We start from the raw sequence: 26,345 nt of genomic DNA, 5'->3' as shown, positions 1-26,345 counted from the left end.
CCGCTAAGAAAATTGAAAAGAAAAAGTTGGTGTTTGGTTTGGGTACATACTTGACTGACTGGGCTGTTTAACAGAAATACAAGGTGTGAGCTGGTGCCCAAGAAGCCCTGGGCAAGCCAACTCAAGGCACATACAATAAGCAACCAGTGAACAACAAAAGTGAAGCAACTATGAGTCAATACTTCTCATCCCCCTCATCCTCCCCACTCTCTGTAAAATAAAAAATAAAAAAGCACACTTCTAGCCTAGATCAGCCACGTAACTTCTGCTTCTGCCCTTCAGTTTCACTTAGTAACACTATATCACAGAGGTGATGGGTAGTGACAGGTTAATGTCCAATCAAAGCTCCAGAAAATAATCACTGTCCAGTCAGGGATCTGGGTCCTGAATCTCTAATCAGGGAAGAGGGCAACCGGTCACAATTTGCGGGAGGCTTCACTCGGACCCATAGCTGCGCTACGGCCCCGTTTTTCTCGCTCCACTGTCACGTCATGGTCGGTCTCACCTGCCCGGGTCAGGAGCCGCGGGGCGCGGTTATTTTCAGCAGTATGGAGATGGTGAGTGCGCGGAGCTGCGGGAGGCTGAGAGGGTAATTGGACCTTGCAGGAGCCAGCACTGGTCTCCCATTGTCCCCACTAACCAGGCCGAGTCTCCGCCCTCAGCCGCGACGTGGTCCTTGCCTCCTGTCGGATCCCTACGTGAGGGTCTTCTGGGTCCCGACATCAGTGTCCACCCTCACCAGTGGGGTGTGGTGCTACAGCGCTGTGGAAATGCCTCCCGAGACGTGTCTTAGGAACATTCGTCCTCCTCCTACTATTTTTGGAAAAATGCAGAAACGTTCACGCATTAAAGGGAGGTAAAGGGATGGATTTAAGGATTAAAATAATAGTGACTCTTCCATACGAGCTGCAGAGTTGGTGATGCTGTGATCCTGTACTATTTTCTGTTAAAACCTAATAGTTGGAATTATGATTTGTAAAGGCTAGATGTGTTCAATTCTGATTGATTTACAGTTTATCATGAGTTTAATAGTGAAATGATATATTTTCTGAAAGAAATAAACAGTTTCCAGCTACTTAAAACCATAAAAGTGCTCTAGAATTCCTCCCTTACTGTATCCTGTATACCACAGGTGATTCTTTCACGGACCCCTGCGAGTCAGGGACCCCAAATAATGTTCGTTTTGCCTGGTGTCATTCACATCAATAGGATGAGACAGTATTTGGCAAAGTCAGAAACTTTATTCCTTGGCATAGGAATGAAGGATATTTGAATACCAATGTTATGAGCAAGGGAGCATCCCTGAAAGGAGCCACTCCCACATATTTATGTCTATCCACAATGTCAGTTTTATTAGGAGAGACCTCCCCAATAAACCAATAAAATTACACACAGGTTACACACAGAGATGGAGAACTTACCCGACAGAAGCAAGCAGAACAGGTTTCCCTTACGAAGTCCCAGTCACTGGCAGTGTCAGCAGTGGAGAGCCAGGTGTCTGTCTCAAGCCAGGCAGCTACAGTGGCAACATGCCTCAGGTGGAAGGGAAGTCCTGGTGGGCTACAAGCATAATCCATGGTACAGCCAAACTCAAGTGTGGAATGGTCAGACCTCTGAGTTCTTATGGCCCACAGTGGGCAGAGGTCCCACTTATGTTAGTGTCTAGATCAGTGTTTCCCAACCTTTTTTGTGCCATGCCCCACCTTAACCTTTCTAAAATTTTTATTTCCCCCCTATGTAACATACATAATTTTTAACATTAAAAATTGATTTGTTCACTTAATAAACATAAATGATAGGTTCTAGGAAGAAATCACTATGAAATTGTTAACAAAACACAGTAAGTAAAATTTCAAAACATATAATGAAAAACAGAAATTTAAATTCCAAATAATTTTAATACAGATTTTTCTCTATTATTTTATTATTTTAATTTAGTGTGATCCTTGCGCTTGATGCTTGCTGCACAGAGATTTTATATTAGGTTCCAATTTGGTTAGCTTTAGTCTCAAGTCTCCACATTGTGTTATATCCAGCCGATTTCTTTTTTTTTTTACCAGTAAATCATTTACAGCACTAAATCCACATTCAGCTAAAAATGAAGATGGAAACGGTAGCAATAGTTTTCTTGCACATTTGGTTGAATTTGGGTATTTGATTTCTGTTTCCTCACAAAGCCATGCCATCGCTCCTTTGATATTAAATAAAGCTTTAACTGACTCATCATTTTGCAATTCTGCGAGTTCTTCTTGATACTGCATATTTGATATATCAGACAAATCCACTAACATTGGCTGCATCATCCATGTTGGGAAATCAATTTGTTTTAAATCAGAAAATCTTTCTTTTAAATCAGCCGATAGAATATTCAAATGATTGACAATAACAAGTAAAGCGGTATCAGTTACTTCACATTTTTGGAGCCAATGAAACTGTTTAAAGTTTTTGTTGTTAATGTTTCTGACATAACTCAATATTGGTAATGAAACCAAATATCTTTGCTTTTGCATCGACAAGAGTTTTATTTGTTCCTTGAAGTTGCTTATTTAATATATTTAGTTTTTCAAAGATATTGGCTAAATAACTCACAAATGCTTTACCATCTATTGTTAACAGATACTTCATTTCAGGTTTGTCGCTTAAAAAATCACTAAGAGTATCAAACAGTTCCATAAATCTTTTCAAACAGTTTCCTTTAGATAGCCATCGTACTTCAGTATGAAGTAAAAGTCTCACATGGTCTTCATTTTGTTTTTCACAAAATAGCTTGAAAAGACGCTCATATTTGGCACTAGCTTTAATAGCATTAACACACTTTATTACTGTATGTAATACTTCATTCAGAACAGGCGAGATGTTTTTAGCTACCAAGTTTTCCCTATGAATAACACAATGCACAAGAATCATTTCTGGATTTGCATCTTTCATCAATTTTAAGCAGCCATTTTTCTTGCCCATCATATTGGGAGCACCATCTGCAGCACAAGATGTTATATTTTTCATTGGTATATCATTGACATCTAAGTAGTTTTTTTAGCTTATTATATATATTTTTGGAGGTAGTGGTGCTTTCTAATCTTTTACAGAACAACATTTCTTCAGCAAAATGTCCTTTATCAATATATATGTAAGTTATCAATACTGCTTCACTGTCTCTCAAAGTTGATTCATCCATTTGCAAGGAGAATTTTCTTGTTTTCAGCTTTTCAATAAGTTGTTTTTCAATATCCTCACTCATTTCGTCTATTCTTCTGCTAACAGTATTGTCACTGAGTGGCATAGCTTTTACTTCTTTGTCATCTTTTTCAAGAACCGTTTTAAGAAATGCTGATATTGACAGTTTTATTAAATTCTCTCCTATAGTGTGATTTTCTCCAGTTTTAGTGATGAATAAAGAAATTTGATAACTAGCCTCAAGAACACGATTATTAGTTGAAGTATGAGCAGTAAATAGAGACTTTAATGTTGTTCTTTTTTCAAAATTTTTCTTTAAAGTTTTAAAGTAACTCAAATCTGAATTAATATGAGCACTATGTTTCACCTTCAAATGCGCCTCAAGACGACCTCGTTTCATTGATTCGTTGGTCAAGCATTGCTGGCATAAAAGACAAAAAGGAATCCGCTCATCGTGAACAGCGGGTATGAACCCAAATTTTAAATATTCCTCCGAATATTGATGAGTTTTTTTCTTGCTTGCACCACTCATTTTACTATGGGCTATAAGAAATAAAAATAAGATCAATTAAAAACTAATATTAAAATATGTGTTAAAATATATTCAAGAAATAAAAATAAGATCAATTAAAAACTAATATTAAAATATGTGTTAAAATATATTCAATGTGACATAGAGTAAACGTATACTAAAAATTCATATTTATTTAAATGTATATAACACATTTACTACACTACCACCGCAAATCAAAAGGTATCTATATTTTTTCCACTTGACAAAATTTTCTGGAAAGTTATGCTTCTAAAATTAAAATTGTCGTGCATGCACTATTATAGCCCCAATAATATTTATAAAATATTAGTGCTTTCTAGCCCCGATGCAAGAAGTACTTAATAAAGAGTTTAATATTGATAAAAATAAAATACTTACCAATTATATCTATACAATATATATGTGTATATTTATTAAATCAACGAGCTTTTACAACAGTTTTGACTGACACTTATTTCAAATTAACACCAACTGAATGATGTGAAACACTACATAAGTTGCGATGGGCCAATTAGGTGAGAATAACTGCGTTGTTTAGCGAGTTTTTAAAACGTCTGGGGTTCCCCGCGGCAGACGGCACGCTCCGCGGTGAACCCAGGACGAAGTTTACTTGACGACGCCAATCACCCAGTTGATATTTTGGTCTCGTCAAATGAAATTATACTTAATAATTATTTACCACAATTATTTAAGAATTGCATTTTTTGTTAAATTTGGCACCGATATCTAGCATTGCATTTAAATGGCCCGGGGCGAAAGAGTTAAAGTCGTGTCGAGTCCATTTTCAAATTGCCCCCCTTAACTATAGAATTGCCCCCCTGTGGGGCGTGGGCCCCACGTTGGGAAACACTGGTCTAGATGGAATCCTTACCCGAGTGTCCAAACTTGTGGTTTTGGGTGTTCTGAGCCCTTCCGAAGGCTGTTTCTATTATACCCATTACTTCAGTCTTGGGCATACTGCCATTTACATAACTGTCATGGCTGACAGTGACTCCATATTGGATTGTCAAAAGGTGTCCAAAAAGTCCTCTCTGCTCTTGTTCTATACGACCTAGTAATTCTTTTTCCCTGGTTCTTGGGAATTTGGAAAGTATTAAAGGATCTAAGGGGAAGGCAGGTGTGTTCAGGGGTGGGGATTCCTGAGGAAGGGTGGAGAGTTCTCAGATTTCTAAGGGAGCATGAAGCTTTCAATCATGCTTAGAAAATGCTAGTCATTCATTGCATGTCTCATTTTAATGTTTAATCTCCACATCTGGGCATCATTTTCAATATGCTGATGAAGAAAAGTGCCTCAAAAGGTAGCTTGAGAAGGAGTTTCAGGTGCAATCTTGGATTTTTTCTAGTGCTAACTTGTTTTTTAATGGTGGTCCTTGAGTTCCTTATCTGATTCTGTAGTAGGTTTCACCTTTTGTAGAGTTTAACCTCTTTTGTCAGTTGATATGCTAGAATACAAGAAAGTCTGTAGAAGTTTAAATGTTTATTTTATTGATTTTATTTTTTATTTTTAGTCAGAGAGAGAGAGACAGGTGGGCAAGACAGACAGGAAGGGAGAGAGATGAGAAGCATCAACTCATAGTTGTGGCACCCTATTTGTTCATTGATTGCTTTCTCATATGTGCCTTGACAGCAGGAGGTGTGTGGGGGAGGCTCCAGCTGAGCCAGTGACCCTTATTTTATTGGTTTGAGAGAGAGGCAGGAACATGGATCTGTTCCTGTATGTGCCCTCACCGGGGATCAGACTGGCAACCTCTGTGCTGTGGAATGAGACTCTAGCCAACAGAGCTATCCAGCCAGGACAAGAAAGTCAGTAGAAGTTTACAGATTAAATAAAGATGTAAGGGAGCGAAATGCTTCTTCTCTCTGGTGGCCTTCATGCTAATAGCTCCTGCTATAGATATCTAATTATCTGCTTGAGGCTTAAGCAGCCCCTGTGTCAATGGGGGAATATGCACAAAGTAATGACTCCAGAACCCACCTTAATCAGTGGGGGTCAACTAGGAATAAAGGTGTTTTAGAAATTTATCAGTTTTCCTTGGACCAGTTTTCAGCTCCTTGACTGTCTCCTGTCCCCGCTCACCTCTTCACCTCACCCATTCTCCCTTCTCTTAATGTACAAAATACCTGAAATTTTGAGCTTCCCTAAACTAAAAGACAATTAGATCTCCAATCTTTTTGAGCTAGGCCTTCTTTATCAATAAACCTTTCCTTGGACTGGTAGCTCAGTTGGTTAGTGTCATCCCAATATGCTAAGTTTGCGGGGTTTTGATCCCCCATCAAGGCATGTACAAGAATCAGCCACTGAATGCATAAAAAAGTGGAACAAGCCCTGGCCAGTTTGCTCAGTGGTAGAGCATCGGCCTGGGGTGTGTATGTCCCAGGTTCGATTCCCAGCCAGGGCACACAGGAGAAGCACCCATCTGCTTCTCCACCTCTTCCCCTCTCCTTCCTCTCTGTCTCTCTCTTCCCCTCCTTCAGCCAAGTCTCTATTGGAGCAAAGTTGGCCCGGGCGCTGAGGATGGCTCTGTGGCCTCTGCCTCAGGCGCTAGAATGGCTCTGGTTGCAACAGAGCAATGCCCCAGATGGGCAGAGCATCACCCCCTAGTGGGCATGCCAGGTGGATCTGAGTTGGGTGCATGCGGGAGTCTGTCTTCCTGCCTCCCTGCTTCTCACTTCAGAAATATACAATAAATAAATAAATAAATAAATAAACAAACAAACAAACAAGTCAATGAATCAATGTGTCTTTCCTCCTCCTTCCTCTCTAAAAAAATAAATAAATGAACCAGATATAATTCACATTTCATAATGCTCATACTTTTAAGTATAAAACTGGCTTCTTGTAAATTTACAGAGTTATATAGACATCACTACCATCTGAACAGAGTAATATAATCTTTTTCATTTCAAAATTCTCTAGGGACTAACTTCAAATCTAATGTGACCTAATTTCCCTGCAGTTTAAATTTATTTGCACGTGCGAAAATACAAATATCTCACAACCATGGCTGTGCTCAGAGGAGTCCTGTGCATACTGGAGTGACTGGGTCTCATTTCCCTCACAGGGACAAGGGACCTGCCCTCCCACCCTTGCTGACTTCAAGCAGGAGTGGGATGGAGAGTGGATCTCCTGATGCCAACGATCACACATTAAAACTGAGTGTCAGGGCCTGGCGTGTGGAAGTCCCGGGTTCAATTCCCGACCAGGGCACACAGGAGAAGCGCCCATCTGCTTCTCCACCCCTCCCCTTCTCCTTCCTCTCTGTTTCTCTCTTCCCCTCCCGCCGCCGAGGCTCCATTGGAGCAAAGATGGCCCGGGCGCTGGGGATGGCTCCATGGCCTCTGCCTCAGGCGCTAGAATGGCTCTGGTTGCAACAGAGCGACGCCCCAGATGGGCAGAGCATCACCCCCTGGTGGGTGTGCCGGGTGGATCCCGGTCCGGCGCATGCGGGAGTCTGTCTGACTGCCTCCCCGTTTCCAGCTTCAGAAAAATACAACCCCCCCCCAAAAAAAAAACTGAGTGTCAGTGGCTGTAGCTGGTTAGCTCAATTGGTTAAGAATGTCATCCCAAAACAACAAGGTTGGGGGTTTGATCCCTGGTCAGGGCACACATGGGAAGCAACCAAAAACTACATGACTGAGTGAAACAATAAATACTACCCTTCCTCCTCCCCTCTCTTTCCCTTCCTCTCTCTGTCTCTCTAAAAAGTAATAAAAATTAAGCGTTGGCCAGGCAGCTCGGTTGGTGGGAGCATCATCCCAGACTGCGGTTGCTGGTTCGATTCCCCAGTCAGGACACATACAGGAGCAGCTCAATGTTCCTGTCTCTCTCTCTCTCTCCCTGTCTCTCTCAAAAACAAAAAACAAAACAAAACAAAACAAAAAACTGAGTGTCAGTGTTCTTTAAAAAAAAGAGCACACACCCACAGGCACCTTGCCACTAGGCCAACATCTAACTCAGAGGGTCACCAGAGCTGCCTGTCCCTTCCTGCCATGTCTGTGGAGTAGAAGTACTACTCAGTGAGGGAACTGAGTTAGTACTTCTCGGTCCAACAGTAAGACAAGAACAGATGACCGAGCTGTAAACAGACACCAGTACACCAGGCAAAGAGTGGGTTTCAAGCCAGCAACCTTTGGGTTCAAGCCAATGACCTTGGGATCTTGTGGAAGATCAAGGTCTTGCTGACTCAAGCCGGAGGAGCCTATGCTGAAAATGGTAACCTCTAGGTCTCTAACCTGGGACCTTAGTGTCCACTTCTCGCTGACCACTTAGGGCGCCTCCTGGAAGATGGAAAGCACATGAGACTATAAGAGCCAGTTACAAGAGGTGGTGTGTGGCAAAGACACTGTTCTATGAGGTGACCACTGTCTGACCTGAAAGCTAGACCAGGATCAGAATGGACAATGCTTACAGCAACCTCCCGTCATTGTTTATTCTGACGTCAATCAGCACCCCTCAACTGCCTCCTGCTACATGCTAGTTCCTGGAACAGGCCATTGTCCTCCCTGGTCAACATGGGTCCCTTTTTACCCTGTAGAATTCTCTGGACTTGCCAAGCTGGGCAGAGAATACTACTTCCTTATGCAGTTTCCTGAGAGGCCCTGCCTAGGTAAGTTTCTCAGTCTTGGGCTTTTCCTGGGTCTGCGTGTACTAGCAAGTAAGGTAAACTGACTTATAAATTAATTAAGCATTAAAATCTTTTATGTTGGCAGCATAATTATAAAATTATAGAACCATAATACAATTATGTTCACATGGGAATGAACCACTGTCACTTAAAGTGGAAATTGTTACCTTAAAACTTTATGGACTTGGGCCCTGGCCGGTTGGCTCAGTGGTAGAGCGTCGGTCTGGCATGCAAGGGGTCCCGGCTTTGATTCCCGGCCAGGGCACACAGGAGAAGTGCCCATCTGCTTCTCCACCCCTCCCCTCTCCTTCCTCTCTGTTTCTCTCTTCCCCTCCCGCAGCGAGGCTCCATTGGAGCAAAGATGGCCCAGGCGCTGGGGATGGCTCTTTGGCCTCTGCCCCAGGCGCTAGAGTGGCTCTGGTTGCAACAGAGCGATGCCCCAAAGGGGCAGAGCATCGCCCCCTGGTGGGCAGAGCGTCGCCCCCTGGTGGGCGTGCCGGGTGGATCCCGTTGGGCGCATGCGGGAGTCTGTTTGACTGTCTCTCCCCATTTCCAGCTTCGAAAAAATATAAAAAAAACCCAAAAAACAAAAAAAAAACTTTATGGACTTGGCCCTGGCCAGGTAGCTCAGTCGGTTAGAGTGTTGTTCCAAAACACCAAGGTTGCATGTTCAATTACAGGTCAGGTCACATACAGGAAGCCACCAGTGAATGTACAATTAAGTGGAACAACAAATGAATGCTTCTCTTTCTCTAAAAAATAATTAATTTTAAAAATGTAAAAAATACTTCACAGCCTTTCACATTAAAAAATCATCTACAGCCTGACCATACAGTGGCACAGTGGATAGAGCATCAGGCTGGGACGTGGAGGACCCAGGTTCAAAACCCCAAGGTCGCCGGCTTGAGCACAGGCTCATCCATTTGAGCAGGGGCTCACCAGCTGAGCACAGGGTTGCTGGCTTGAGCGTGGGATCATAGACATGACCCCATGGTCGCTGGCTTGAGCCCAAAGGTCGCTGGCTTGAAGCCTAAGATTACTGGTTTGAGCCCAAGGTCGCTGGCTTGAGCAAGGGGTCACTCACTCTTCTGTAGCCCCCCAGTCAAGGCACATATGAGAAAGCAATCAATGAACAACTAAGGAGACTAAGGAGCTGCAACGAAGAATTGATGCTTCTCATCTCTCTCCCTTCCTTCCTGTTGGTCCCTATCTGTCCCTCTCTCTGTCTCTCTCTATCACACACACACACACACACACACACACACACACACACACACACACACACATATGGAGAAAGAGAGGGGGGGAGAGAGAGACCTCTGTTTCATCAGGAGCTTCTTCCTAGTTGTTCCAGGACTAGAAAGAGACTCTGCTGAGAATCCTCACTGTCACCAGAGGGCTGTCCTGGACAAGATTGAAGGAAACACAAGGTTACATCCTCATGAACTTGAATTTGGTAGTGAGTTCTTAAATATGACACCAAAGTAAAAGCAGCACAAGAAATCATATCTAGATTGGACTTTATCAAAATTTAAACCTTTTGTGTATCAAAGCACACTATTAAGAGAGTGAAAAGACACTCCACAGAATGGGAGAACATATTTGTAAGTCATATACTATAGTATGTGATAGGGTTTTATCATCCAGAATACATAAAGAACCCTACAATCTCAATAACAAAATTACCAACAACCCAATTTAAAAATGGGCAAGGGACTTGAATAGACATTTCTCCAAAGATGAGATACAAATGGCCAATGAACATGAAAAGATCTCAGTATCACTAGTTCCAGAGCAATGCAAATCAAAACCACAAGGAGACTCTACTTCACATGCACTAGAATGGCTAGAATAAAAAAATCAGAAAACAGCCTGATGCAGTGGATAGAGCATCGGACTGGGATGCCGAGAACCCAGGTTCAAGACCCCGAGGTCACTGGCTTGAGCGCGGGCTCATCTGGTTTGAGCAAAAGCTCACCAGCTTGGACCCAAGGTCGCTGGCTCGAGCAGGGGGTTACTCGGTCTGCTGAAGGCCCACGGTCAGGGCACATATGAGAAAGCAATCAATGAACAACTAAGGTGTCCCAGTGAAAAACTGCTGATTGATGCTTCTCATCTCTCTCCATTCCTGTCTGTCTGTCCCTGTCTAGCCCTCTCTCTGATTCTCTCTCTGTCTCTGTAAAAAAAAAAAAAAGTTAATGATAACTGTTAAACAACCCCCATTAAAAAAAAATCAGAAAACAGTTGTTACTGAGGATGTGCAAAAACTGGAACCTTGTCCATTGCTGGTTGAAATGTAAAATGGTGCTGCTGTTGTGGAAACAACTTGGTGGCTCTTCAAAAAGTTACACAGAGACTGACCTGTGGTGGCGCAGTGGATAAAGCGTCAACCTGGAAACGCTGAGGTTGCCAGTTCAAAACCCTGGGCTTGCCTGGTCAAGGCACATATGGGAGTTGATGCTTCTTGCTCCTCCCCCTTCTCTCTCTCTCTCTCTCTCTCTCTCTCTCTCTCTCTCTCCCCTCTCTATAATGAATAAATTTAAAAAATCTTAAAAAAAAAAAAAGTTACACAGAGAAACACTCTATGACCCAACTGTTCCACTTCTACCTACATTGAAAGAGATACTCAAATATGGGTACTGGAATGTTCATTGCAGCACTATTCAAAATTGCCAAAAACTGGGCATGTCCCAAATGTACATCAATTGCTGAATAGATAAAATGTAGCACAGACATAGCATCAATATTAATCATTCATGAAAAGGAAGCACTGACATGCTGCAACAGAAATCAACCTTGAAAATATGCTGAGTAAAAAGCAACTGACACAAAAGACCATCTAGTATATGATCCCATTTACATAAAATATTCAGAGTAGGCAAATCCATAGAAACAAATTATTTTAGTAGTGGCCAGGGAGTAGGGTTATGATTTTTAAGGCATTAAAATTTGGTTTTAATGGAAATATAATTCACAACATTCACACTTTTGAGCATAAAACTCAGTGGTGTTTGTACATTCATAAGGCTGTGCAACATCACTATAAACTCTGCATAAGGAAATACAGCCTTTCACATTTCAGAATTCTCTGGGGACTGACTGAAAACCTGATCAGACATAAACTTCCTTGCAGCAAAATGCACACCTGATAAATCTAACATCTCATACCTGTGTCTGTGCTGAGGGGAGTCCAGCGCATAGACTCGGGCCACCAGGTTGCCCTTTACACTGGGCAAAGGACAGTGGCGTTGGGTTGTCTACCTTAAACCCCAATTTGGAGGCATAGATGGAGGGCGGGGGCACCTAGTGTCAAAAGTCACCAAGTAGGCCTGACCTGTGGTGGGGCAGTGGATAAAGCGTCGACCTGGAAATGCTGAGGTCGCCGGTTCGAAACCCTGGGCTTGCCTGGTCAAGGCACATATGGGAGTTGATGCTTCCAGCTCCTCCCCCCTTCTCTCTCTCTCTCTCTCTCTCTGTCTCTCCTCTCTCTGTCTCTCCCTCTCCTCTCTAAAATGAATAATAAAAAAAAAAGTCACCTAGTGTCTGGGCGCATTCTTCTATGCGCCCAGACCTGGGATGAAACCTTCAATCTTGGAGTACTGTATTGGCAAGATGCTCCAACCAACTGAGCTACCCAGCCAGGATAGTGATAGTGCTTCTTTCTTTAAAAGTACAGAACCCATGTGAACTTGCCCCTGGACAGACCCCTGACCGCGCAGGTCACCAGGACATCTGTCCAGCCCTGTCCTGCCCCAGCTCCATGCAGGGGATGTTCCATGGAAAACTGAGTCAGGACTTCCCGCTTCAGGAGGAGCGCTCAGGCGGGGCCTCCTGACTTGTGGGCGGAGGCCGGGTTCACTGTGCTGGATAGCGCATTCGGTTCAGAACCAACGTTAGGAAATGGTAGGTCCGGGTCAGGAAAGGAAGCTAGGCAGGGAAGGGGTGAGGCCCAGAATTGGAATATCCGCCCGTCTCAGTCATGTAACATCGGCCACTCACTTCAGAGTGAAAATGTCCTATCAGGGATTATCTAGAAGGGTCGGAAGACCCGTAGGCTCTCACTGCTTGTTTGACGTCCTCGGCGTGACGTCACACTCTCAGGTAACTTCTTCGCTAGACTCCTGGGTACCTGTCCTTATCGCTCTCACCTGCCCTGCCTACAGAGCCGCTTGCTGGCGGATGCTCTGGAGAGTTCTGAGCCCGGCGAGATGGTGAGTGCTTTGGTCACGGCCTTAACCCGGGAGGCGCTGGTTCGTACGACGGGCTCTGAGTGGAAGCGGCGTAGTTCAGTATTCCGGTGCCGTACCGGAGATCCCGGCCGAAATCTCCGCCCTCGGCCGCGTGTGGGTTTCGGCGTCCAATCCCGTCCTCCCGTAGGGGCCCCGGGGTCAGATCCGAGTCTGCGTCTGGTTGTGGGGTGGACCGAGAGCGAATGGTCGCCTGCACCAGCAGTCACAGGCTGGGCGTCGGGGATGATAGAGAGCCTGGTGCAGTAGGGACAAGTCTGAGTTCTCAGGTGTGCCCGCGCCTCAAATCAGACAGAAAAGGGAGTTTCTTTATAGTAGAAGAAGGGTAAAGCAGGAAGGGCCGCCCTGTGGTCAGCGATTGCTCGGCCCAGGTCAGCAGGGCCTTGTCTCCATCTCACTGCTTGTACAGACGGGGTTGGGGCAATGTCTGGGTCTGTTGGGAGAGCAGACACCTGAATAAAGCTTGGATATAGATGGGAAAATGTGAACACTTGGCCAAACCTGTGGAAAATGAAAAATCCAAGCTTTATAAAGAGAGACATACATTCGAAAGAATTATCGCAACGGATGGAGAAGGGACTGTGCACTCTAGGTGGGTCTGTGCAGTTGGGAGAACGCTCTGACCATGTGATCTGGGAGTGTCTCAACAATTGGGATGTTTTGTGATTTTTTTTTCAGAACTAAATTAAAATGTATTCATATTCCACTCACGTTTCCATGACAAACAGAAAAAAAATTCATGAGCCAAAAAAGAAAAAAAAAACCCCAACAGGGAGAAGTTTTTAAAACTAAATATGGATCTCAGCATTAACAGCTGGACAGAGGAAGGAACTAAAATGCTTTAGTTAAAAAATCACGAGTGGGTAACAAAGTGTGTAGAAACTGAAAATTAAACTATTTAAAACCTAGAATTACTTACTGTTCAGAAACTACGCAGATGGATCATGAGTGGTGGTGAACAGCAGAAAGGGATTATGGATGAACCTGTGTTCTAACTGCTCCTGTGACAATGCTGGCAGCAGATCTAGTGGTGGTAACCTAGTAGATCCTTTGACTGGGTTTGCAATTTTGATCTGAGCCCCAGGCATCTGACAGATCTCATTGATTTTGGGGCCTTGATGCTCAATTTTGCAGCCAGTCAGATCATTTGGAATGGTGATTTCATGAGAAATAGTCGGAGAAGATGCATTCAAACCACTAAATCTGGTGTTGCCATGTGTCATGGGAAAATGAGACTGTTGCCTTGCCAACTGGGGCAGCTTTGCCGAACCTGGCTGTGGAATGGCATATTGTCCTTGAATGGTATATCCCCTAGAGGTAGTCCTTCTAGGTCAAGGTTGAGGTACATGGGTGGGGTGGGGTGGGGAAAGCTCACACTGTCGCTGCCTGTGCTGTACCAGTCCTGACCTAGGCAAAGATGACCAGAGAACTGGATGACTTGGGCTGGTTTGGGATGATCGCGCCCTTTGGGGCAAGGGGACTCCAACATGACCATGCAGATCTGTTCCACACGCTCAGTGATGGGTTGAGGAACACCAGCAACAGTGATGGTTCACTTAGTTGAGTTGGGAAGCATATCCTGCCACCTGGACTTGAGCCCCTGTGCTCTCTCGAATTTCTTTGATCTTGCAACCACCTTTCCCAATGAGAGAGCCACACTGACTAGCAGGGACTACCAACCTCAGGGTGACAGGGGTGGGGGGTAGCTGTGCTATTGGTCATAGAGCTGCTGATGTCTTCTTCCATTTAGTCAATGATCATAGAAAAGGCTTTAAAGATGGCATTAGTGGGTCAGCCAAAGTGATTCTTCTCTCAGGACAGTTCCCTTCTGAGGTGTTGATGCATGCGCACCACTTTCCTTGCACACCTTCTTAACTGATTCTCCTTTCTTTCCGATGATGCTGCCCACTTCCTTTCCATGCATAAGTAGCCAGATAGTGAAGATAGTGAGAGTGACCTTTAATCCACCTTCGGTCACACCAGGGTTCACGTTGAGCAGTGTTCTGGAGAGCTGGACTTCTGAGTGGTTAAGTCTTTGGTCACAGGTATAGGAGGGTGAAACCTGAAAATGAAGTGGGGCTGGAGGAGGAGAATGAGGAAGAGGGAAAGAGATCCCGGCAGCAGGAGAGGGCACAGGCTACCCCTGCTCTGGCTGCTGCCTCTGCTGGTCTGGTCTGTTTTGCTTTATCATTATCATTAGTATTGATTGATTGAATTTTTTTAGAGAGACAGAGGAAGGGAGAGAGAGAAAAAGAAGCATTCATTTGTTGTTTCACTTAGTTGTGCATTCATTGATTGCTTCCTGTAGGTGGGCTGACCCAGGATGGAATCCACAATCTTGGTGTTTGGGGAGGACACTCTAACTGACTGAGCTAACCAGCCAGGACTTAAGTTTTGCTTTTATAGAGAGGAGTCAACAACACACACTTACACAGATCCCTTTTGTTTCCATGTGCTCATTTTCTCCATGTGATTGCTACCACTCAATTTATTTATTTATTTTTGTGACAGAGAGAGGAAGAGAGAGAAGTACAGATAGGGACAGACAAACAGACAGGAAGGGAGGAAGATGAGAAGCATCAATTATTCCTTGCGGCTCCTTAGTTGTCCATTGATTGCTTTCTCATATGTGCCTTGACCGGGGGACTACAGCAGAGAGAGTGATCCCTTGCTCAAGCCAGCGACCTTAGACTTCAAGTCAGTGACCTTTGGGCTCAAGCCAGCGACCATAGGCATAGTCTGTTATCCCATGCTCAAGCCAGCAACCTGGCACTCAAGCTGGTGAGCCTGAGCTTAAGCCGGATGTACTCACACTCAAGCCAGTGACCTCACGGAGCAACCTGGGTCCTCCGTGTCCCTGTCCAACGCTCTATCCACTGTACCACCTCCTGGTCAGGCTCTAACTTAATTTTTGTCCATGTAATGTGTGACCCAGAATTTTATAGTGACGTATGATTTTTACTGGTCACCACTGAAACAGATCATGTGGTGTTTCATCTTCCGGGAATCAGTTTTCAGTCTTTTAGTCGCCTTTAATTCATTTTTGTTTATTGATGCCTGATGTTTTCTTAGCTACTCTGGGCAGGAATCCCCTTTTCATATGCAGATACTTACTTTACTCATTTTCTCAAGTGTGGTTTATCTTTTTTTTTTTTTTTTTTTTTTTTTTACAGAGACAGAGAGTCAGAGAGGGATAGATAGGGACAGACAGACAGGAACAGAGAGAGATGAGAAGCTACAATCATTAGTTCATTGATTGCTTTCTGGTATGTGCGTCGACCAGGGGGCTACGGCAGACCAAGTAACCCCTTGCTCTAGCCAGAGACCTTGGGTCCAAGCTGCTGAGCTTTGCTCAAACCAAATGAGCCCGCGCTCAAGCTGGTGACCTCGAGGTCTCGAACCTGGGTCCTCCGCATCCCAGTTCAACACCCTATCCACTGCGCCACCGCCTGGTCAGGCTCAAGTGTGGTTTATCTTTTCACTCTCTTTATTCTGTGCTGGTGAATGAATTCTTAGTGTTACTAGAATTGGTTCTTTTTGTGCTTTTATATTCCCAAGTTCTATTGTTTTTAAATAAAGTTGCCGTTAATTTAAGAATATGTTTTTGGCTTGTCAAACCTATTTTTCAACAGCATTAACTGAGATATAATTTAAATACCATAAAGTTTACCTGTTTAACATACTGGTAACTATACTGTATTTCGTTCATTTACAGAAGTTTAGCCACTATCCCTATATTCTCATTTGAAACATTTTCATCACCCTAAAAAGAAACCTGTGTCTGCTGGCAGTCACTCTGCATCAGTCAACCACATCTTCATTTATTTCCTGTCTCTATAGGTTGGCTTCTGTACATTTTATGTAAATGATATAACACTATCTGTGGTCTTTGTGAATCCTGGTAATAATGTATTTACAGCTTATTGATTTTATGACATGAATAAGGACTTCATTCCTCTTATTGCCAAATATATTCCATTGTACGAATATTCCCACATTTTGCTTATCCAAGTTACTTTGTGGACTTTTGAAGTCCAAGTCACTTGATTCCACTTTTTAGCTGTTGTGAATCATGCTGCTGGGAATGTCTGTGTATGAGTTGTTGTGTTGATGTGTGTTCACTTGTCCTGTGCATGGAGACACCTAAAGGTGAAATTGCTGTATTATGTGAATACCATGTTCATCATTTTAAGGACCCACCAGGCTGTCTTCCAAAGTGTCTTTAACACATTACTTACCATAAACCAAAGTGTGAGGGTTCTGACTTATTCACTTTCTTTTTTTTTTTTTTTTTGTATTTTTCTGAAGCTGGAAACGGGGAGAGACAGTCAGACAGACTCCCGCATGCGCCCGACCGGGATCCACCCGGCACGCCCACCAGGGGCGAGGCTCCGCCCACCAGGGGGCGATGCTCTGCCCCTCCAGGGCGTCACTCTGCCGCGACCAGAGCCACTCTAGCGCCTGGGGCAGAGGCCGAGGAGCCATCCCCAGCGCCCAGGCCATCCTTGCTCCAATGGAGCCTTGGCTGTGGGAGGGGAAGAGAGAGACAGACAGGAAGGAGGGGCAGGGTGGAGAAGCAAATGGGCGCTTCTCCTATGTGCCCTGGCCGGGAATCGAACCCGGGTCCCCCGCACACCAGGCTGACGCTCTACCGCTGAGCCAACCGGCCAGGGCCTTATTCACTTTCTTGACAGCACCTGCCTGTCTCTCTGTCTTATCACTGTCCTAGGAGATGAGCAGCTATCTGCTTTAATTCTGATTTGTATTTTCTTTTTTTTTAAATTTTTTTATTTTTTTTTATTTTTATTTATCATTTTAGAGAGGAGAGAGAGAGAGACAGAGAGAGAGAGGAGAGAGAGACAGGGGGAGGAGCTGGAAGCATCAACTCCCATATGTGCCTTGACCAGGCAAGCCCACGGTTTCGAACCGGCGACCTCAGCATTTCCAGGTCGATGCTTTATCCACTGCGCCACCACAGGTCAGGCTGATTTGTATTTTCTTGATGACTAATGTCTAGCATTTTTCATGTGCTGATTGGCCATTTAGCTCTTCTTTAGAAAGATGTCTACTCACATTCTTTGTCCATTATTTAATTGTATTATTTGTCTTTATATTGTTATTTTTTATTGTTCTCTTATGAGTTTTTGTAAATATATTTAGAATAGAAGGCTGTATCAGGTATGTGGTTAGCAAAGCCTAGTTGTAATTCCAGCTTAGTAGCATTGTTTTTGTTATAATTAATGTTTGGGGTTTTTTTTTCTTGAAGTTTTTAGAATATATTTTACTCTCAACGATTGCTGATTCTGCCTGACCTGTGGTGGCTCAGTGAATAAAGCGTTGACCTGGAACTCTGAGGTTGCCAGTTTGAAACCCTGGGCTTGCCTGGTCAAGGCACATATGGAAATTGATTGTTCCTGCTCCTCTCCCACCTTCTCTCTCTTTCTTGTTGTGGAAACCATAGAAGCTATAGCAATTAATGCCTTCTGATATTATGTTGTTACTAAGCTATCTTGCAGGTGCACTCCATGTATCTTTAAGTAAAAGTTACACTTGGTGTTATGCCAATTTCTCAGTAAACAAGCTTTTTGAAGTCTTGTGAATAAAAATAGGACACAGCGAGAACTGGGGGCCATTTGCCTGAGCGAGTGGTGGTCCTTTGCTAGTCCTTGATGATTTCATCTGCTGATCTCTCTCTCTGCGCCCCCGACTCACAACAACATTTGGTGCCTACTGTGGGGCCTTAAGAAGAGATTGAGAACAGATGGAACCCCGAAAGGGTAAGTTGGACACGCTGTGTACGCGAAACTTTCCAGTAACTAGCAAAGTCATGGGAAATTCCCATTCATTAGGGGACAATTATGTACAAGTTTTAAAATCCCTCTCAAGAGGATCAGGGATTCAGATAAAAGACAAGGTTTTGTTACGTCTTTTAAATGCTATTCAGAAACACTGTTATTGGTATACACTGAACATTGTAATCAATTGAATTTGAATATTTGGCAACAAGTAGGAAAATCTTTAGGCTGTGTTCATCAGCACGGAGATCCACTTGATGCTGAAATGTGGGCTGCTTATAATCTTATTACTACAGCCCTTGGACCTTTGCAATCAGATGGAGATTCTGTTAAAGACTTGAGTGAGGTTATTTTTAATGAGCCTGAAGAATTTGATACAGCACAGAATGAACAGAATAATGACTTGGACAATACTGTCTCTGCTTCTGAAGTTACTGATAATGTTAATGAAATTCAGCCATCCACAGGCTTTCATCCCTCTTTCTTAAAAAATGAGGGAGCCCCTATGGATGATGTTGCCTGTCTAAAACATTTATTAAGTAAACTACAATTTACACTGGAACAATAGGAGAATGGAAATCAGTATACTGCTTATCCTGTTCAAAAGCAAAATTAATGTGAGCCTACGGCTCCTCCAATTCAAGGTAAAAAATTAATTGGTACTGGCAGGGGAAGGATTTTTCAATTCCCTGAAATCTCTGAAATGCAACAGGTGCTTATGCGTCATGATGATTTAGAATCTAATTCTAGTAATTTTTCTGCATCTATTTTTCCAATTATTCGACAGCCTTTTCCTCTTAATACTCCAGATCCTGGGGGAGGGCATAATATCCAATTTGACTAAACTGAATTTACTTTCTTAAAGCTAGTCAAACAATCTGTTGCTGCGTATGAACCTCAGTCCTCATATGTCCAAGGCCTTATCTCTTCGTATTGTAATGATCATTTAATGATTCCTTTAGATTGGGATTTACTTGTTAGTACAGTTTTGGAACCAGGACAATATTTATAATTCAAATCTTGGTGGAGAGAGGAGGCTCTTTAAATATCTTGCATGAACATCAGAAATAATCCCCCGGGAGCTACTTTTGAAATGCTCATCAATGTTGGCGCTTATGCCACTGTGGGACAACAAACTGGTTATACTGATGCTGTTATAGCTCAGATTAGATCGCTTGTCTTAAAGCCTGGATGCAAATCACTAGAGTTGGGGACAAAGAAGAAAAGCTTGCAGCTTTACATAAGTTGATACAAATTCAATTAGAATTAGGATATATAGAAGAATCATGAAGTCCTTAGAATTCTCTAGTCTTTGTAATAATAAAATAAATAAATACTAATTTTCTTTGGTGTTTTAGCTACAATCCTCTGAGCTATCATTTTGTTTCTTTCTTATTCTTTGCCTGGAAACTGAGGCGGAGTACATGTGTTGGATCTGACTATAGGAAATATCCCAGCAGCTGCCAAGAGAATTTTCTTGGGGAAATTTTGTTTAGTCTCATCCATCGTCAGTCCCTCTGTCAGAAAATGCCCTGATTAAAATCAGGCAGGCATCTTTCTAGTCTGACTGTGCTCTGAAATCCTCTCTTTGGTTTGTTTGGTCTGGTTTGTCTGATTCTAATTTCTGTTTAGTTTTTGTTTGATGTTGTCTAAAATGTGATTTTTTAAGGTCTGAATTGTGTTTACATACAAAGATTTAAAATGCCGGCTTTTATATTGAAAAAGTTTCATCCATATATTCTTTGCTTTAAAATGAGAAATTATAAGGAGCGCTCATTTAAATTTAAGTTAAATAGAATATGGATCCTTAAGACTTGCTAATTTAGTTAATACATTGTAAGGTATATTCAAAGTTTGAAATCAATTAAGAATTAAAGTATTAGGATTAATTAAAGTTATATGTTATACTTGTGTTTCTGTGTTGAAAATTGTCTTGTTTATGTGTAAAATATGCTCAAATTTGTAAAACTAAGGAATTAAACAAAATTAAGTCATTTTAAGAATTTATCTCAAGCTGCTTCAGACAGTTGGCTGCTTGTAAGGCAACATCCTGAAAAAGGAGGCACTGAGGAAAGCGGGAATTTAGTTCCTCTGATGCCCTATAATAGACTTAACAATACAAAAAACTTTTAGATATAGAAACTGATGCATCTCTTATTACTAAGCAACATTAGTTTTCTTTTTAGCCACTTAGGTAGTAGTCACTAAGCTGCATGGCTTAGGAAAGGTCCCTAACAAAGCTCTAAGATTTCTTTTACAATAGGAAAATAACAAGGGTCATTTGGCCTCTGATAAAGAAAAACATTTATCTTATAAATAATTAAAAGAGCAACTTTTTAAATTACAGTCTAAACTTTCTGACAAGGAGTTTTTGATACTCACTATGACCAAATTTCTGTCAAAGCTCTTAAAGAGTTAAAAACGGCTTGCTCCCAGTATAGAACTGTCTTTATACGCAGGAACTACTATCCTCCTTCATAGACTCTGAATGTTTTTTTTTTTACTCTGAATGTTTTATTTCAAAAAATTTAGAAATGTTAGCTTGGACTGTTCTTTCAAAAGCGAAAGAGTTACAATTTATAACTTAGGAAAATCAAGCTTGTATTCAAGCTAATCAAAATGCTAATGCTAACCCTCTTATTAATATTACACAAGATGAACTTTTTAAACGGACAGTTTGCTAATTTACAACAGTAATATAGACAAAATGTAGGGGTGAGGATTTGCTCTTATCTCCACAGATATGGGACTAGTAGATACCTTCCAGAAAATTGAAGCCTCGGCATAAGTTGGAAATAGAAAAAAGGGAAATTTGACAATTAAATAAACTTACCCAGGAAGCAAAAAATGTTTTAATTAAGACTAAGACTTCAAAAAAATCATTGACTCTGTTTCTAGCAATGCTAGCTGTTGTGTCCATAACAATAAGCATAACTAACTATTCTTACTAAGTTTATATTACTTAAATAAGCAATGTTGAGGCCCTGGCCGGTTGGCTCAGCGGTAGAGTGTCGGCCTGGCGTGCGGGGGACCCGGGTTCGATTTCTGGCCAGGGCACATAGGAGAAGCGCCCATTTGCTTCTCCACCCCCCCTCCTTCCTCTCTGTCTCTCTCTTCCCCTCCCGCAGCCAAGGCTCCATTGGAGCAAAGATGGCCCGGGCGCTGGGGATGGCTCCTTGGCCTCTGCCCCAGGCACTAGAGTGGCTCTGGTTGTGGCAGAGCGACGCCCCGGAGGGGCAGAGCATCGTCCCCTGGTGGGCAGAGCGTCCCCTGGTGGGCATGCCAGGTGGATCCCAGTCAGGCGCATGCGGGAGTCTTGTCTGACTGTCTCCCCATTTCCAGCTTCAGAAAAATACAAAAAAAAAAAAAAAAAAAAGCAATGTTGAACAGTCAGACACTGTATCAACATTATGTAAATCAACCTTTAAAAAAATTTGTCAAAAATATCCTCAATCTTTAATAATCCATTATATAAATGACATATTAATAGCTTATAAAAATAATGCTGAATTTTCAGTCATTCTTAAAAATGCTTCTGAAACCTTAAATCAGTGTAGTTTGATTGTAGTTGAAGACAAAATTCAAACATCCTGTCCTATTAACACTGTTACTGATTCACATATTGTAGAACATACAATTAAACTTATAGAAGCTGTTTATATTTCAAATAATAGTTCTAGATTGCACAAATTGTTTCAAGAGTTACAACTTTTATTGTAGGAATGAAATTCGCCTGTCTATATAACTCACATTCGTTCTCATACAGCTTGACCAGGACCTATGTCTACTACAAATAATAAAATTAATCAATTACTCATTAAATCAATAGAAATAGCTACTAAATTTCATACAGAGACTCATACAAATAGAAAATATTTTATGCAAAAATTTAAAATAACATGGCAAGAAGCTCAGAATATTGTTAGAAACTGTCCTCAGTACAGTATTATAAATGCTCCTCCATTACCGAGAGGAATGAATCCTAGAGGGCAACACAGTAATAACCTGTAGCAAATAGATATTGCTTATATTTCTTCTTTTAAAAAACTATCTTATGTACAGTTTTATTAATATTTATTCTTCCTTTCAATAGGCCACACCTTTGTCTAGAGAAAAGGCTAATTTTGTCATTCAACATCTTATTGAAGCTTTTAATGTTATAGGCATTCCTAAAGAAATTAAAACTGACAATAGTCCTGCCTATACATCTACTAAATTTCAACAATTCTTAGCATTTTAGAATATTAAACATACTACTAGAATTCCATATAATCCACAAGAACAAGCAATTATTGAACGCAGTAATTGCACTCTGAAAAATATGTAACTTAAACAAAAGGGGGGAGAAGAAAGGAAATTATTAACTAGAATTATGTTACACAAAGCTTTATTTTCTTTAAATTTCTTAAATACAGGAGAAAATAATTTGACTGCTGCAGACATTAGACGAAAAGTAACGGTTCTAAGATTAATTAACCTATACATTATAAAAGTGAGTTGAATCAATAGGTACCTAGTGTAGTGCAACATTGGGGAAGAGGGTTTGCTTGTGTCATTGCAAAATCTGGTGAAGTCCTTTGGAGTCCTGCTTGCAGAATTAAACTAACAACAGGAATAAGAACAATAGATTCTTTCTATATCTGCCCATTGTTGAGATGGAAGAAATGAATTTCAAAAGAAGAATCTTAAAGGTGCTGCTGCTTGGTATTGAAAAGGCTAAAATACCAAGTTGGGTTCAACTTAAAAAGCTGATCTTTAATGGTAAAAATATGCTACAAGCTACTAGAAAAAAAAATGCTACTAACCTGTTTTTAGCAATGATTGCTTTGGTAACAATTCCGGTAAGTAGAGCTGAAAATTTTAGTTATTAGGCATATGTTCCTAATCCTCTATTAAGTAGAGCTATTCATTAGGAAAATAGTGCCTTTCTTATTTTTGTTAATGACTCTAATTGGCTTCTAGGACCTTTTAATGATAGAGGTCCCTTAGCACCTTTGAAAGAAGGCATAAAATTAGAAAATCATACAACAGAAATTGAGGAATTACCTATATGTATAGGACATGAGCCACATTGTTTAAAAATAAAAGCTCAAACTTGGCTCTCTATTGTCAAAGAACAATAAAGGAGATGAAAAAAAAAACATTTGTTACAAGGATATAGATTTAAAAGTAATACATCTGTACATAAAACGTTATAGATTAAAGCCCTCATAGCTAGCTCTGCCCAACTTAAAGGGCAGGGTGCTGACTTAAGGTGGCATAAGAACAATAGTTTAATTACAGCTAGTGATCAAAGTAATCATACTATCATATAGCATAGAGGAGGGATGTCACCTCAAGCTCCTCATATAGAATTTGGTTCTATACAATATCATTTGTGGAAAGTAGCCATGACACTTAAACATATGTCAGTGTAGAAAGGAAAAATCTGGAGAAATTATCCTTCTAATTATATTATGTTAATCTTTAAGAAAAATGAAACACATTTTATATCTGCTTGTGTTAGATTGCTTTATATGTTTGTTATAGGTGAAACCAAATAGACAGCTGAAAATTATTCAATAACTTGCAATAAGAGTGCTTTTTATACATGTATTAATTCTTCTATTCCTTTTAATAAAATAGTCAAAGTCTACATTTTAAGAACCTGAACAAGAGTCTAGATTCCAGTACAGATGCATCGGATGTGGCAGGGTTCCCCTTCCATGATGCTGTTACAACATCTTATTAAGTCCTTGAAGCAAACCAAGAGACTGGTTGGACTGATCATCGCCATCATTATAGGACTAATAGCTGTAACCACCGCGGCTGCTGTATCTGGAGTTACATTACATCAAAGTATTCAGACTGTGGACTTTGTGCAAAAATGGCATGAAGATTCTGAACAACAGTGGACTTCTCAATAACGTATAAATAGTAACATTAATACTAAAGTTAATGATTTATAACAGACTATGATTATGTTAAGAGATCAAATTGTTAGCCTGCAAAGACAAATTAAGCTAAGATGTAATTAGAATGTAACTACTTTTTGTGTTACCCCTATTTCTTAAAATCATACTTATTTCCCTTAGGAAAATGTTAAAAAGCATTTGTTAAATCATGATAATGTAACTAAAGAAATTATTAAATTACAAAGACATATTCATGAAGCTTTTCAAAGAAAATTAGAAATTCTAACATGTCAACCTATATTGAAGGGATTAATGGATAATTTATCGCAATTAAATCCTATTGAATATATTAAGGAATTTTGGGGATCCACTGTGGGACTTTTTATAATAATATTAATTCTATGTTTTCTTTTATATGTAGTCTGTTGACAAATCAAAGCAAGAGAAATAAGGGATAAACGACAGAAGGCTGTGTTTTCTGTGGTGCTTCATAACATTCAGCATAAACAAAAAGGGGGAAATGTAGTGGAATAACCCATTGCATGGCCTTGGATGGGAACACAGCCAACAAGAAAATAAAGTTTTGCTAAGAAAATTGTTTTGTGACTTGAAGGCGGGTCACTGAAACAGGTCTATGTGACTGAAGGCAGTTGCTGGGCTTTTCTCAGTAAAACATTCTCATAAGATTTCTGTACTTTCCAAGGTTATCTCTTGAGATAAGGAGAGAAATGTTGTAGAAACCATAGAAGCAATAGCAATTAATGCTTTCTGATATTATGTTGTTACTAAGCTATCATGCAGGTGTACTCCATGTATCTTTAAGTAAAAGTTACACTTGATGTTATGCCAATTTCTCAGTAAACAAGCTTTTTGAAGTCTTGTGAATAAAAATAGGACACAGCGCGAACTCGGGGCCATATGCCTGAGCGAGTGGTGGTCCTTTGCGAGTCCTTGATGATTTCGTCTGCTGATCTCTCTCTCTGCGCCCCCGACTCACAACAACACTTTCTCCTCTCTAAAATGAATAAAATAAAATAAACAATTGCTAATTCTTTTTCTAATTGTTGACTTTATTTCATGTATTCAGTGTCATTCGATATTATTTTAAAGATAGTAATTAAGTTTGTTATTTTTCCTCCTTTTTGAAAAACATTTACTTATTGATTGATTTTAGGGAGAGAGAAACATTGATTTGTTTTTCCATTTATTCATGCATTCATTGGCTGACTCTTGTATGTGCCCTGATTGGGATCAAGCCCACAACCTTGGTGAGTCAGGACAACGCTCTAACCAGCCAAGCTACCCCACCAGGGCCTCTGTTACTTTCTCTTATTAAAAGTGAAAATTGGCTCTCTTACTTTCAGATCCTTCAGTGATTCTTCTTTGAGTGGCCATTTTCCTTAAATTCAGGCATGCCTTTGTTTATCTGAGAGGCTCTGCTGGCCTGTCAGAGTCGTCAGGAACCTGGGTCTCCTCTTACCCAACAGGTGTGCCAGGCCCTGGGCCCTGGCTGTGTGGTTGACCGCAGTGTCCACCTCATCCTGGAAGCGGTCGTGTCTCTATCTTTGTCAGATATGAGAGGACTAGGTCGGGCTCCCGATGCTGTTGGCACCCAAGGCAAGGGTTCTTAAGATCAGGCAGCACTGGGAATCTCATGATGTGCCGACATTCTGATTACACGTCTTGGAGTTCACAAAAAAATAACTTTTGAACGAGCCCAGGATCCATTTCCATGTTATCTGAATGTTAATTTTATTTTTCAGTCTTTAGCTTACTGTAGAATCTGCTCTATCATTAAAAATTATTCTTTTTCACTACTTGTGTATAAAATTTATATTATTTGTTGTTGAACTTTGCTTCAAGGTTCCAAGCCCTTCAATCCCTGAGTGTACTGCATTTAGTTTGTTTGCTTATTGTCATTTCTCCTGAGAATATGAGCTCAGGAGTCCTAGGAATTGAGTGCAGGTCCCTGTCAGCTTGCCCCACTTTCCCGCACACATTGGTGAAGTGGTGCCTTGTTGAAAGAGAATCTGTGGGATGTTTCAGAACTCAGTGGT

The 26,345-nt window shown here is 41.4% G+C and overlaps 1 pseudogene; it reads right to left on the bottom strand.

The window, feature by feature from the left end:
• Positions 1-12,576: 12,576 nt before the first annotated feature.
• LOC136388253 (poly(rC)-binding protein 2 pseudogene) lies at positions 12,577-15,051 on the bottom strand (annotated as a pseudogene).
• Between the last annotated feature and the right edge of the window lie 11,294 nt (positions 15,052-26,345).

Source organism: Saccopteryx leptura, chromosome 1 (genome assembly GCF_036850995.1).
Source record: "Saccopteryx leptura isolate mSacLep1 chromosome 1, mSacLep1_pri_phased_curated, whole genome shotgun sequence".
In the NCBI taxonomy this organism is placed as follows: domain Eukaryota; kingdom Metazoa; phylum Chordata; class Mammalia; order Chiroptera; family Emballonuridae; genus Saccopteryx; species Saccopteryx leptura.
The sequence above is the reverse complement of the archived record's forward strand: the minus strand, read 5'-3'. Positions and strand labels throughout refer to the sequence as shown.